Here is a 13,526-nt window from a genome sequence, read left to right as displayed (position 1 = left end):
GGTATTACACTATCAAATTTCTTTGTCAAAGATTTGATCAAAGATGTGATCCAATATTCCGCCCAATATATTTGACAAAGATCTTTGACGTAGCGCTAGAGGGGGTATTACACTGTCATCAAATTTTTCGTCAAAGTTCAAGATGGCTGACAACAACTTGTTACTAACTCCAGCAGTTCTACGTACTCCAATTGCATTGTGTGCACACGCGGAAAAGAAGTGGGGGAAAAAATGGAACCATACATACGAAGTTGACAGTCTTGAAAGTCCTGGGATTACAACTTGATAATAAATTCAGTTGGGAGGAGCACACCACAGAACTGCAGAAAGGCCTTAACAAATCTGTATTTGCAATTCGAATGTTAGCAGACATAGGAAACATAAAAATGAAAAAGCTTGCATACTTTCATTCCATAATGTCATATGGGATAATATTTTGGGGTAAATCTTTAAGTCAAACAAGTTTTCAAGGTCCAAAAGCGTGTAATACGTATTATTTGTGGAGCAAATTCACGGACCTCCTGCAGAAACCTCTTCAAAGAACTGGGTATACTAACTACTGCCTCTCAGTATATTTACTTCTTAATGAAATTTGTCGTAAATAATACATCTCTTTTTCCAACAAACAACTCAGTTCATACATACAATACCAGGAACAAAAATGATCTGCACAAGGACTTAAAAGCGTCTGTGATCTATTCTGTTACTCGTTTTTATTCTCTGTGGGTGTTTTTAGTATTTGGAAAAAGGGACCGATGACCATCGCAGTCTGGTCCCTTTAATCCCACATACCAACCAACTTACTTTAGTTCAAAAAGGGGTCCACTACTCAGGAACACTCATCTTCAATAATTTGCCAGGAAACATAAAAAAATTTAGTTACAAATAAAGATCAGTTTAAAAGGAGCCTGAAAGACTTACTACTGGCCAACTCCTACTCCATTGGCGAAATTTTTAATAGAAACAAATGATGTATTGCATTTATTCATACTATTAGTATTGTTATTTCAGCTTAAAAAAAATCGACATATTCCACATCCACGAGGCTCTCCTAAGCACGAATCTATGGAACGAAAAACTAATTTAATCTGGGTGAAGCCGTGGGTTTTACGACGACACGATAAAAGCATTCAACAAAACTTGTTACGTAAGCTTACAGTGGAAGACGTCAAGTCGTACATCAATTACTTAAGAATGGATGAGCATACATTTCTGTATGTGCTCAATGAAGTGTATCCTCATATCACAAAGCACAATATTCACTTAAGAACTGCTACATCTTCAGAAGACAGGCTCACTATAACACTCCCATTCCTTGCTACAGGAGAGGGTTATGTTAGGTTAGGTTAGGTTAGGTTAGATCAGGTTAGGTCTCCAATCTTCTTAATCTATTTTTGTATTCAGGGTGCCTGACGTTGCAAAGCGCCTCATTAGCTTCAGACATCTCTATTAATTTTGTAGTTGTCGGCACACACCAATTGTATTTACCGGCAATGGTTATAAAAACACTACAGACGACAGTACGCTGCAGCGATGCTAGCGCTCCATGTGGTAACATGTCACATTGCAGTGAACAGAAGACAAGCGGTTTCTTTGATCAAATATGCAGCGAGGCCCTAGATTTGATCAAATATTGGACGACATTTGACAAAGTCCCTATTACACTATCAAATATCTTTGACAAAGATATTAGACAAAGATATTGGACAAAGAAATTTGATAGTGTAATACCGGCCTAATCAGATCCGCTTTCCCCAAGCACTCCACTCGCTGCTCTTCGCCTCAGCGACACGACGAGCAGCAACACGAACCCAAGTCGCTGGTGAATCGCGAGATGTTACAATGGTGGAGCTCTCTCTCTACTTGAATTGAAATGCACTCATCTCAAAATCTCCAGGATCCGGTTTACGACGAGGTCGTGCACCCTCGTGACCGCAGCCCTTCCATCCGGCAGTCCATGCCTCCCGCCAGCGATCCCGGAGTGTTCTGGCACTGCGCGGACCTGGCTCCTCCTGGGTCCCCAACCGCACTGGTCCACTCACACGATCCGGAACAACCACGACGTCGCCCCAAATATAGGGCAACAGTACTACACATCGATAACCGCCGATGCTGTCACTAGCGGACAGGCAACGCTTCCGAAACCGAGTGTCGCCAGTCAACACGAGAAGAAGACAAACAACCGCAACCGTGCCATCTAAACGATACCGCCTGGCCTGCAACAGAGGGCGGAAACCTACAAACAGCACCAACGCGAGCCGCAGCCCGGCTCAGTTACGCCATCAAATTTTGAGTTTTACTTGGAGAGAATCGGCAAGTGTAACCTCTGAAAAGTTGATTTAGGCCTGTGGGGAGCATTCCTTATCAAGAGCACAGGTTTCTCACTGGCACAAATCATTTTTGGAAGGCCGAGAGCACGTCGAAGATGAGCCTCACTGAGGGAGACCTTCAGCTTCAAAAACCGACCAAAATGCCTAATGTGTGCGTGCTCTTGTGAGATCAGATCAATATTTTACCATGGGGCCCCAATGAATACTTTCACCAGGCATCCAACTTTGACAAACGTTTGCACATGGGAAAGGTTTGTGCCAAAATGGTGCTGGAAAACTTCACAACTGAGCAGAAGGCCAAGAGGAGAAACGTGTGCGTTTATTTTCTTGAGATGATTGCTAATGGCCACAATTAGTTGAGTCGTGTGATAACACGGGATGAATCATGTGTTCTTGGGTATGATTCTGAGACAAAGCGGCAGAGGAAGGAGTGGCACACTGAGACATCTCTTCGACCGAAAAAAGCTCGAATAAGCAAATCAAAGATCAAAAAGAATTTGTTCCTCCAGAAGCATCTGTCAACCAAGTGTTTTACTGAGGCGCTCTAGAAAGGCTCACAGAAAGGGTGAATAGAGTGAACCGACATTGCAGACAAGTCGATACTGCACCATGAGAACATCACATGTCACATGGCTAGTTCCATCAAGGAGTTTTTCATCTCAAAAGGCATTCCTGTAGTTCCACAGCCAATTTATTCACCTGATCTGCGTCCTTGTGACTTCTTTCCTGTCCCGAAATTGAAAAACTTCTTCAAATAACGCTATTTTGAGAGTCTGGAGAAAACTCAATAAATGTTACCAATATGTTAAAAGTCTTTCAGCGTTGCTAACAAGACTGGGAACAGCGATGTCGTCGGTGTATACCTCAGAAAGGGCCGAGCGGTTCTAGGCGCTTCATTCTGGAACCGCGCTGCTGCTATGGTCGCAGGTTAGAATCCTGCCTCGCGCATGGATGTGTGTGATATAATTAGGTTAGTTAGGTTTAAGTAGTTCTAAGTCTAGGGGACTGATGACTTCAGTTGTTAAGTCCCATAGTGCTTAGAGCCATTTGAACCATTTTGAAAGGGCCAATGTTTTTGTTTGTAAAAACTAAAAACTCTGATAGATAGAATCTCATTGACAAGAGATGAAATGCCTTCATTGATGATTCCCGCTTCGAACTTAACTTTGTCGACCAACGAAGTCGTATCCGGAGGCGGCCTGGACAGCAGTGGGATACCGACCTGAGCGAGGTGGCGCAGTGGCTAGCACACTGGACTCGCATTCGGGAAGACGACGGTTCAGTTCCACGTCCAGCCGCCCTGATTTAGGTTTTCCGTGATTTCCCTAAATCGCACCAGGCAAATGCCGTGATGGTTCCTTTGAAAGGGCACGGCCGACTTCCTTCCAAAATCCGATGAGACCGATGACCTCGCTGTCTGGTCTCCTTCCCAAACAACCCAACCCCCAACCCGACCTGACTTCGCTCGCCATAAGGCCTGACAGCTGGGACTGTAGTGCCATTTTTTTTTTTCATAACAGGGCTCCTTAGGTTGTCAGCCACACCAACTTTACAGCACAGCGGTACGTCGACGATATTACACACCCCGTTTTGTTGTCCTTCATGGGAAGCCGCCATGGGCTTACATTACATAATGTTCGTTCGCACATGGCGAGAGTTTATACTGCTTGTCTTCGAGCTTGCCAAACCATACCTTGGTCTGGAAGGCAGCCGGATCTTTCCCCAACTTTTGGGCATCACGGAAAGGGCCTTCCGACCAGCTCAGAGTTTGGACGATGTGACGCGCCAATTGGACAGATTTTGGCACCATCTCCCTCAGAAGGACAGCCAATCAATGCCAAACCTAATAACTGCTTGCGTAATGGCCACAGGTGGAGCAACGCTTTATTGATTCGCTCAATTTGTGAAGCTCATTCTCTTGCACAAATAATCTAATTTTTCTGAAATTTTAAGCATTTGTTTCTCTGTACATGTTCGTCACATCTACCCGTTTCCGTCCCGTTCGGATACTTCGTTTTTGGTGCGCCTTTTTGTCTCAGAATGTACTTCTGTTGTCATCTGTGTACTGTACTGCCCGTGTAGAACAATTCATTTACTTCTGTTCTCTCTCTCTCTCTCTCTGTCTCTAGTCGTTTAGTCGATTCCAATTATCCGTGACCCCTGTGTTCCCTGTTCTCGATTACTGAGTACCACCTTTCCAGATGGGAAGCCATTACATCCATTACTTCCGTTATGCGATCAATCCATCTCATCCTTTGTCGCCCTCTTCTTCTTGTATCTTCGTTCTTCCCCAGCATTAAAGGGTTTTCCGCCGAATCATGTCTACTTGTGATGTGCGCAAATTAGGTAAGTTTTTGTTTCAGTAACAGTTTTCCCAAGGAACAATTTGATTATATTTGCTGTAATATCGACCTATTCGCCCTGTTTGAAGTCCATGGAATTCCAACCCAACAATTCAAAGGAGTCTATTCTATAGCGTTCAGCCACTGCTATGGTCCAGGTCTCGCATTAGTACAACTGTTAGGGGCGTAATCCATACTTGCATTAGTATTGTTGGTGTTTCCTATCTTAATGTTTCCCTGTTTTTGTCCTCTGATTTATGTATTACCATTTTTAGTATTGTTTGTGGTTGTTTTCCGTTTGTAATTTTCCAGGACATTAGATAAAATTGTTAACGTGTACTACATGGCCTCTTGGTAAACTGCTAAGACGCAAATTAGGTAAGTTTTTGTTTCAGTAACAGGCTTCCCAAGGAACGATTTGATTATATTTGCTGTAAACCACCCTGTTCGCCCGTTTGAAGTCCATGGAATTCCAACCCAACAATTCAAAGGAGTGTGTTCTATAGCGTTCAGCCACTGCTGTGGTCCAGGTCTCGCATTAGTACAACTGGTTGGGCCAAGCCCATACTTGCATTAGTATTGTTGATATTTCCTGTCTTAATGTTTCCCTGCGGTTGTCTTCTGGTTTATGTATTACCATTTTTTTAGTATTGTTTGTGGTTGTTTTCAGTTCGTAATTTTCCAGGGCATTAGACAAAATTCTTAACGTGTACTCCACGTCCTTTTGGTAAACTGCTGAGACCAGTATACATCGGCAGATAGAAAACAGTATAATTGTTTACAATTAATTTTGATCCATCTTGTGTCACTTTTCATTGTTCCTGGTTCACTTTCTGTGAACAAATACGGAGGGAAATGAAACCTTTATCAAGGTATCTCTTGTTATTACAGTTCCATTCTTAGTGCCACTGATTTTTGTATAAACTGACAGACTATATTTTATCTCTCCAGTCTAGTCAAATTTTATTGAGTCCCACAAACCTGTGATCCAGTCCACTGTAACTAAAGCCTTCTTTAGGCCAACGAGTGCGGCTTACGTTTCCGTATTCACGCCAATTCTCTGTAAAATCATTCGTAGTGCCATTATAATTTCCGTTGTTTGTTTCCCTTTACTAAATCCAAATTTATATACTCCCAAAATTTGGTTAAACTTAGCTTTTAATCTCTCTTTAGCGGTATCGGGTAGGGTTTTTAAAGCAAAATAAAATACTGGTGAGGAGCTATTTCTTTTTCTACGGTCGTCTGCACTGCGGTTTCTTTTATCGTCTGCGTGACGCGGCACAATTCAGCATGCGCCACGTGCGATACTGTTTCGTTCGAAAAGTGAGCTCAGAATGGCCGTATCGATTCCGGATCCCGACAAGTGCGAAGTTCGTGCTGCGATTCGTTCTCGGCACGCGATAGGAGAAATAGCTTCTGAAATCTATCTATCTCCAACTTTATTTGTTTAAGATGAAAGTGTTGCGAACAGGCGAAACGCTAGGTTACGACCACGTGAATTGGAGAAAATCACTGCGATGAAAGGGGTGATGCGTAGGTAGAAATCATTGATGAAATCGTTGTAAACACTGACGGCTCGCGAAGTACAAACAACGAACTGAAAGGGCAGTGCCCAAATGTCTCAAGAGTTTTTAAAATGAAGTCACAGGAGCATGTGCGTGTAGATGCGTTTAAGGCTTGCGTCGAAATACATGCAAGGCTTTTGACTGTGTGAACCATTTATATTATTAGACGTCTTTAACAGGTACACGTCCATACATTTACGAGGGTGAGTCAAATGAAAACCTTAAATATTTTTAAAAATATTATTTATTGTGCAGAAGTAGTACAAAGATGTATCACTCTTCAACATAATCTCCCCCACGCTCAATGCAAGTTCTCCAGCGCTTACAATGTGCATAAATTCCTTTGGGAAAAAAAAATCCTTTGGTAGTCCGCGCAATCACTCATGCACCGCGTGGCGTACCTCTTCATCAGAACGGAACTTCTTTCCTCCCGCCCGCATCTCGTGGTCGTGCGGTAGCGTTCTCGCTTCCCACGCCCGGGTTCCCGGGTTCGATTCCCGGCGGAGTAAGGGATTTTTTCTGCCTCGTGATGGCTGGGTGTTGTGTGATGTCCTTAGGTTAGTTAGGTTTAAGTAGTTCTAAGTTCTAGGGGACTGATGACCGCAGCAGTTAAGTCCCATAGTGCTCAGTGCCATTTGAACCTTTCCTCCCATTGCGTCTTTGAGTGGTCCAAACATATGGAAATCACTTGGGGCAAGATCTGGTGAGTATAGTGGATGAGGAAGATACTCAAAATGCAGGTCTGTGATTGTTGCAACTGTTGTACGGGCAGTGTGGGGCCTTGCATTGTCATGTTGCAAAAGGACACCTGCTGACAGCAATCCACGTCGCTTTGATTTGATTGCACGCTGCAGATGATTTTTTAGATCTGTGTATGATGCACTGGTGACAGTGGTCCTTCTAAGCAAGTGATGCTCCAAAATGACGCCCTTTTCGTCTCAAAAGAGTGTCAGCGTAACCTTCCCTGCTGTTGGTTCTGTTCGAAACATCTTTGGTTTTGGCCATGAGGAAAGGCGCCATTCCTTGCTCGCTCTCTTCTTTTCCGGTTGGTAGAAGTGAAAGCGGGTTTCGTCCCCAGTAACGATTCTTGCAAGGAAGCCATCACCTCCTCGTTCAAAGCGCCGAAGCCGGCCGCAGTGGCCGAGCGGTTCTAGGCGCTACAGTCTGGGACCGCGCGACCGCTACGGTCGCAGGTTCGAATCCTGCCTCGGGCATGGATATGTGTGATGTCCTTGGGTTAGTTAAGTTTAAGTAGTTCTAAGTTCTAGGGGACTGGTGACCTCAGATATTAAGTCCCATAGTGCTCAGAGCCATTTGAACAATTTTTTCAAAGCGCCGAAGAAGTTCTTCACAAGCGTCAACACGTCGTTCGCTCACTTCAGGAGTCAGCTGCCGTGGCACCCATCTTGCAGACACTTTGTGAAACGTGAGCACATCATGCACAATGTGGTGTGCTGATCCATGACTAATCTGTAAACATGCTTCAGTGTCATTCAGCGTCACTCGGCGGTTTTTCTTCACTATGGGTTCAACTGCTGCAATGTCACAGCTCGTTGTGCCTGACCTGGACGAGGAGCATCTTTCACTGAAGTCACACCATTTGCGAACATCCATCACCGTACCGAACCTTCATTCGTCGACGAATTTCAATAGGTTTCACACCTTCACCACGCAAAAACCGAATAACAGAACGCTGTTCTTCCCTGGTGCAAGTCGCAAGTGGGGCGGCCATCTTTATACTGATACTGCGACGGTATGTGTGCATCTGCACTATGCTGCCACCTACAGGCCATTCTGCACGCTGTTTGTAGCACGCTTACCAACTTGGCACAAGAACGGCACGAAATTTCGATTTGTTACTACAAATTTAAGGTTTTCACTTGACTCACCCTCGTACATTGGCAGGTTGCCTATAAAATGGCTTCCAGCATTAACGGAAGCTTCATATTCAATGTTCTGCATGGTTATTGACCAAATTTAAAAATTTAAAATGCCGTCATAACCTAATCGTTATGGGTGTAATCTTACGTTAAAAATTAACACGATAAGTGAAGCATCGAAGTTAGAAACTGTGTATGCCTCTTGAAGCAGCGTAACTAACAAACTGACGAGATGTCATATACTGACTACATAATGAGTTGTACGTTGATACGCTCAACGCCGTTGGGAGCCATCAAGGGCAACCTAAGGTAGGAAATCAGCAAAGACCTTGTAAAAAATAACTAGACTCACTGATGGCGCTGCAGTCGCGAGATAATTTGAACCTTCGGCTGGACGCCATTATAGTGGCTATAGTCTGATGTGTTGTGTAGTATTGTTGTGTATGAAGACCCTGATTCAACGTTGTATATTTGTTGGGGCGTACATACAGTATTTGTTACTCGTAATTCTACTGTCTGTACATTCCGATCAAAAGAAGTACAATGGTGAAGAGTTGTGCAGCGATTAATTGTACGAATAAATTCGAGAAAGGAACGAATATTGCATTTCACAGGTATGTGAATATTTTAAGTTGTTTTGTATGTCAGTGCGCTTGCTTAATAAATGTTTTTGTAACACGGTATTAGCATCATGTCTGTGCATCTATTTGCAGGTTTCCTTTCTCAAAACCACAGCTGTTACAAAAATGGTTACACTCTGTCAGGAAGCAAGATTTCCGACCGACAGAATACCATTTTACATGTTCTGATCATTTTGAAGAAAGTTGGCTTATCGGTAGTGTTTTCATGGTCTAGGTTAGGTTGAAAGTTCATAATTTGGTCGTGAGTTGCCAAAGCACTATGCCATATATAACGCACTTCTCGTCATAAAATCTAAAGCAAGGTAGAGTCAGAAAATATCTATTAATATAGTGGGCAAATCTTCGAGTATTTTGATGCATTTTGCGTACATCTATCGTAAATGAACTACGAAAAATGCTAGGGGGCCAGTGCATAACTTTTAGCTACGGCAGATTCCATGTAGTACGTAAGATAAATTCATAAACAGTGACTAGTTGCTGTTTGTTCATAAATTAAAAAGTATATTGTAGTAACGTATTTAAATGAGGCATTATGTTTGTGACCTAACTCAAGGGAAGGCATTTAATAACCAAAAGCGATGTATAAACACTCGATCTCCGCGCGTCAGTTTACCACTCTAATGGCCGCCAGCCAGCTATTCAATTTGTCCGCTCTTCACAGTCGACCACTCGTGCGGTTGTGGGGGCCTGGAAATCAGAGACACAAGGCAAAGAGCAGGCAAAAGTGGTAGCGTTTAGGTTACCAGAGATAAATAGTAACATCGGAGCCGAGCAAATTGCAGACGCTCTGGGCATATGTCACAGGGGACAAGTTTCACTGCAGAGAATTAACTGGTAGCTTCATCCAGCGCCTAGACGCTGTTGTAAGGTACGTCTTAGCAGACGGGGCAGGCTTGATACCTGCTCCTGAGTACTGCAACGTCAGTGGGTTTAGACAGGTTACAGCGCTGCTACAGCAGTCCCCACCCACAGAAGGGCAGGGGGAGGAGGCGGGGCAAGTGGCATAAAACACTGTTGTTGCTGGTCATAACAGGAGTGGCAGTGACGTTAGTCTTTCAGCTGAACCATGTTGATACTAAACTAGGGAGTTTGTTAATGTAAAATCCAGAAGCATCGCTGTCTACCGAGTAAGGAGTAGGGGAGGAATCTAAATGTGACTGGTACGGCAAGAAAAAAGGAATGAAAGTGAGATAGTGTTAATACTTTCATCTACATCCACATCTACATTTATACTCCGCAAGCCACCCAACGGTGTGTGGCGGAGGGCACTCTACGTGCCACTGTCATTACCTCCCTTTTTTGTTCCAGTCGCGTATGGTTCGCGGGAAGAACGACTGTCTGAAAGCCTCCGTGCGCGCTCTAATCTCTCTAATTTTACATTCGTGATCTCCTCGGGAGGTATAAGTAGGGGGAAGCAATATATTCGATACCTCATCCAGAAACGCACCCTCTCGAAACCTGGCAAGCAAACTACACCGCGATACAGAGCGCCTCTCTTGCAGAGTCTGCCACTTGAGTTTGTTAAACATCTCCGTAACGCTATCACGGTTACCAAATAACCGTGTGACGAAACGCGCCGCTCTTCTTTGGATCTTCTCTATCTCCTCCGTCAACCCGATCTGGTACGGATCCCACACTGATGTGCAATACTCAAGTATAGGTCGAACGAGTGTTTTGTAAGCCACCTCCTTTGCTGATGGACTACATTTTCTAAGGACTCTCCCAATGAATCTCAACCTGGTACCCGCCTTACCAACAATTAATTTTATATGATCATTCCACTTCAAATCGTTCCGCACGCATACTCCCAGATATTTTACAGAAGTAACTGCTACCAGTGTTTGTTCTGCTATCATATAATCATACAATAAAGGATCCTTCTTTCTATGTATTCGCAATACATTGCATTTGTCTATGTTAAGGGTCAGTTGCCACTCGCTGCACCAAGTGCCTATCCGCTGCAGATCTTCCTGCATTTCGCTACAATTTTCTAATGCTGCAACTTCTCTGTATATTACAGCATCATCCGCGAAAAGCCGTATGGAACTTCCGACACTATCTACTAGGTCGTTTATATATATTGTGAAAAGCAATGGTCCCATAAAACTCCCCTGTGGCACGCCAGAGGTTACTTTAACGTCTGTAGACGTCTCTCCATTGATAACAACATGTTGTGTTCTGTTTGCTAAAAACTCTTCAATCCAGCCACACAGCTGGTCTGATATTCCGTAGGCTCTTTCTTTGTTTATCAGGCGACAGTGCGGAACTGTATCGAACGCCTTCCTTCTTTACCTCTGCATTACTGCAGATGACGTGTCACTGAGCACATTTGTACTGGCATGCAGTACACGTGAGGTGCCTAGTTGTTTCCAGTGCCATGTGTGGAATACATAAGTTCTTGTACACTTCACTAACCTGCTGTCTTCATGATGATTATGTCCCCAGCGCAGAAAACAGCACGCAGGTCGTGGATTCTTTTTCTTGAGGCTGAAATTAACTTCGCAAGGAACCGCTGCTACGAATAAACTATAACTCATTTGGGATGCCACTCGCATTTTTATTGATATAGACACGAGAAACTATTCTTGATCACAACGTATTGAACATATCTTTCCACAGTCATTATATCTGGCTAAAATATCATGAAATACATCCTGCCACAGACAACATGTCTGTCTACTGGAACCGTCAGAACTGGAGAATAAAATTACACGAATCAAATACTACTATTACAGACTACATGTCTGTACCTAGCGACGGTCGGAACTGTAGTAAATAAAATTGCATGAAACAAATACTGCTATAACAGACAACATGTCTGTCTTCTGGAACGGTCAGAACTGGAGAGCGGGGCTGCCCGAGACACTTCCTGCGCCAAGCCAGCAAGGTGTGACCCGAACGCCACCGAAGTGCGTCGGCAGTAATATCGTCAGTCTTTTGTTTTAGTGATACTTTGATTTTAATACTTTTGAAATGACTGCTTGATAGCTGGCTGTTGAGAGATGTTTATTTAAAAAAATGAAGTAATTTGGATGACAGGTTTAATTAATAATGGTAACTAAAGTTTAATGTTTTGGCGTCCTACCGCCGAACACAGCAGCCAATCACAGAGCAGCAGCATTATGCAGGCGGTCTTTCTCACGGGAATGGTACCGAATCTAACATCTGTCACCGGTACCTCATCCCACATTGCGTCATCTCTACGCTTCTTGCATCTCCACTGCCCTGGGAATAGCTTCCTGGAGCCTAATATGATGGCTGAATAAGACAGAAATGTTACACTGGCCAGAGGCGCCTGGAGGTGCAGAGCGATTCGCCAGATTGGCCTAAGCTTGGTAAGTGCCGGTGGATTGTTGGGTCTGCTATAGGAAGGCAGAAATGGTGGGCCGCCACGGTTCTTCAAGAACCAATGTTTCTGTATTCAGAGGAAGCTCTCAATCAGACCGTTGGGGCGCCGACTCCGTGTCGCTCGTGGTCAGCCTCGGTAAGCCCCGACATTTCTGTTTTCCTCACTCCGAGTCAAAGACCTAGACTCACTGATGGCGCTGCAGTCGCGGGATAATTTGAACCTTCGGCTGGACGCCATTATAGTGGTTGTAGTCTGATGTGTTGTGTAGTACTGTTGTTTATGAAGACCCTGATTCAACGTTATATATTTGTTGGGGCGTACATGCAGTATTTATACTCGTAAGTCTACTGTCTGTACGTTCCAATCAAAAGAAGTACAATGCTGAAGAGTTGTGCAGCGATGAATTGTACAAATAAATTCGAGAAAGGAACGAATATTACATTTCACAGGTATGTGGATATTTTAAGTTGTTTCGTATGTCAGTACACTTGCTTAGTAAATGTTTTTGTAACACGGTATTAGCATAATGTCTGTGCATATATTTGCAGGTTTCCTTTCTCAAAACCACAGCTGTTACAAAAATGGTTACACGGTGTCAGGAGGCAAGATTTCCGACCGACTGAATACTATTTTATATGTTCCGATCATTTTGAAGAAAGTTGTTTTCTTGAAAATTATGTAAATCGCAGAAAGCTGAACGATGATGCTGTTCCACCCATCTTTCGTTTTCCAGACCATATACAGCAGAAGATAAATTTTTCTTTGTGAACCACATTTTATTTTAACTATAGAAGTTGAGTTGCAAGCAACACGAAATTTGAGTTAGCAGGCTTTTTATCGTTATAAAATGCAACTGAAAGTGTGTAATTGTAATCTGATTTCACAACTTCTCTCGATGGAACAGTTGTTGAGTTTTATTTATTATATGAAAAAACCACACATATAAACTGAAGTGTACATCTTCGAAAGTAAATATTGTGACTAATGAGATACTGGATGCCTGCCTGAAGTCTTGTTTGTTGTAACTGGCTGATCGGTAGTGTTTTCATGGTCTAGGTTAGGTTGAAACTTGGTAATTTGGTCGTGTGTTGCCAAAGCACTACGCCATATATAACGCACTTTTCGTCATAAAATCTAAAGCAAGGTAGAGTCAGAAAATATCTATTAACATAGTGGGCAAATCTTCGAGTATTTTGATGCATTTTGCGTACATCTATCGTAAATGAACTACGAAAAATGCTAGGGGTCCAGTGCATAACTTTTAGCTACGGCAGATTCCATGTACTACGTAACATAAATTCATAAACAGTGACTAGTTGCTGTTTGTTTATAAATTCAAAACTATATTGTAGTAACGTATTTAAATGAGTCATTATGTTTGTGACCTAACTCTAGGGAAGGCATTTTATAACCAAAAGC

The sequence above is a fragment of the Schistocerca cancellata genome, chromosome 10 (assembly GCF_023864275.1).
Source record: "Schistocerca cancellata isolate TAMUIC-IGC-003103 chromosome 10, iqSchCanc2.1, whole genome shotgun sequence".
In the NCBI taxonomy this organism is placed as follows: domain Eukaryota; kingdom Metazoa; phylum Arthropoda; class Insecta; order Orthoptera; family Acrididae; genus Schistocerca; species Schistocerca cancellata.
This window is presented reverse-complemented; position numbering follows the sequence as displayed.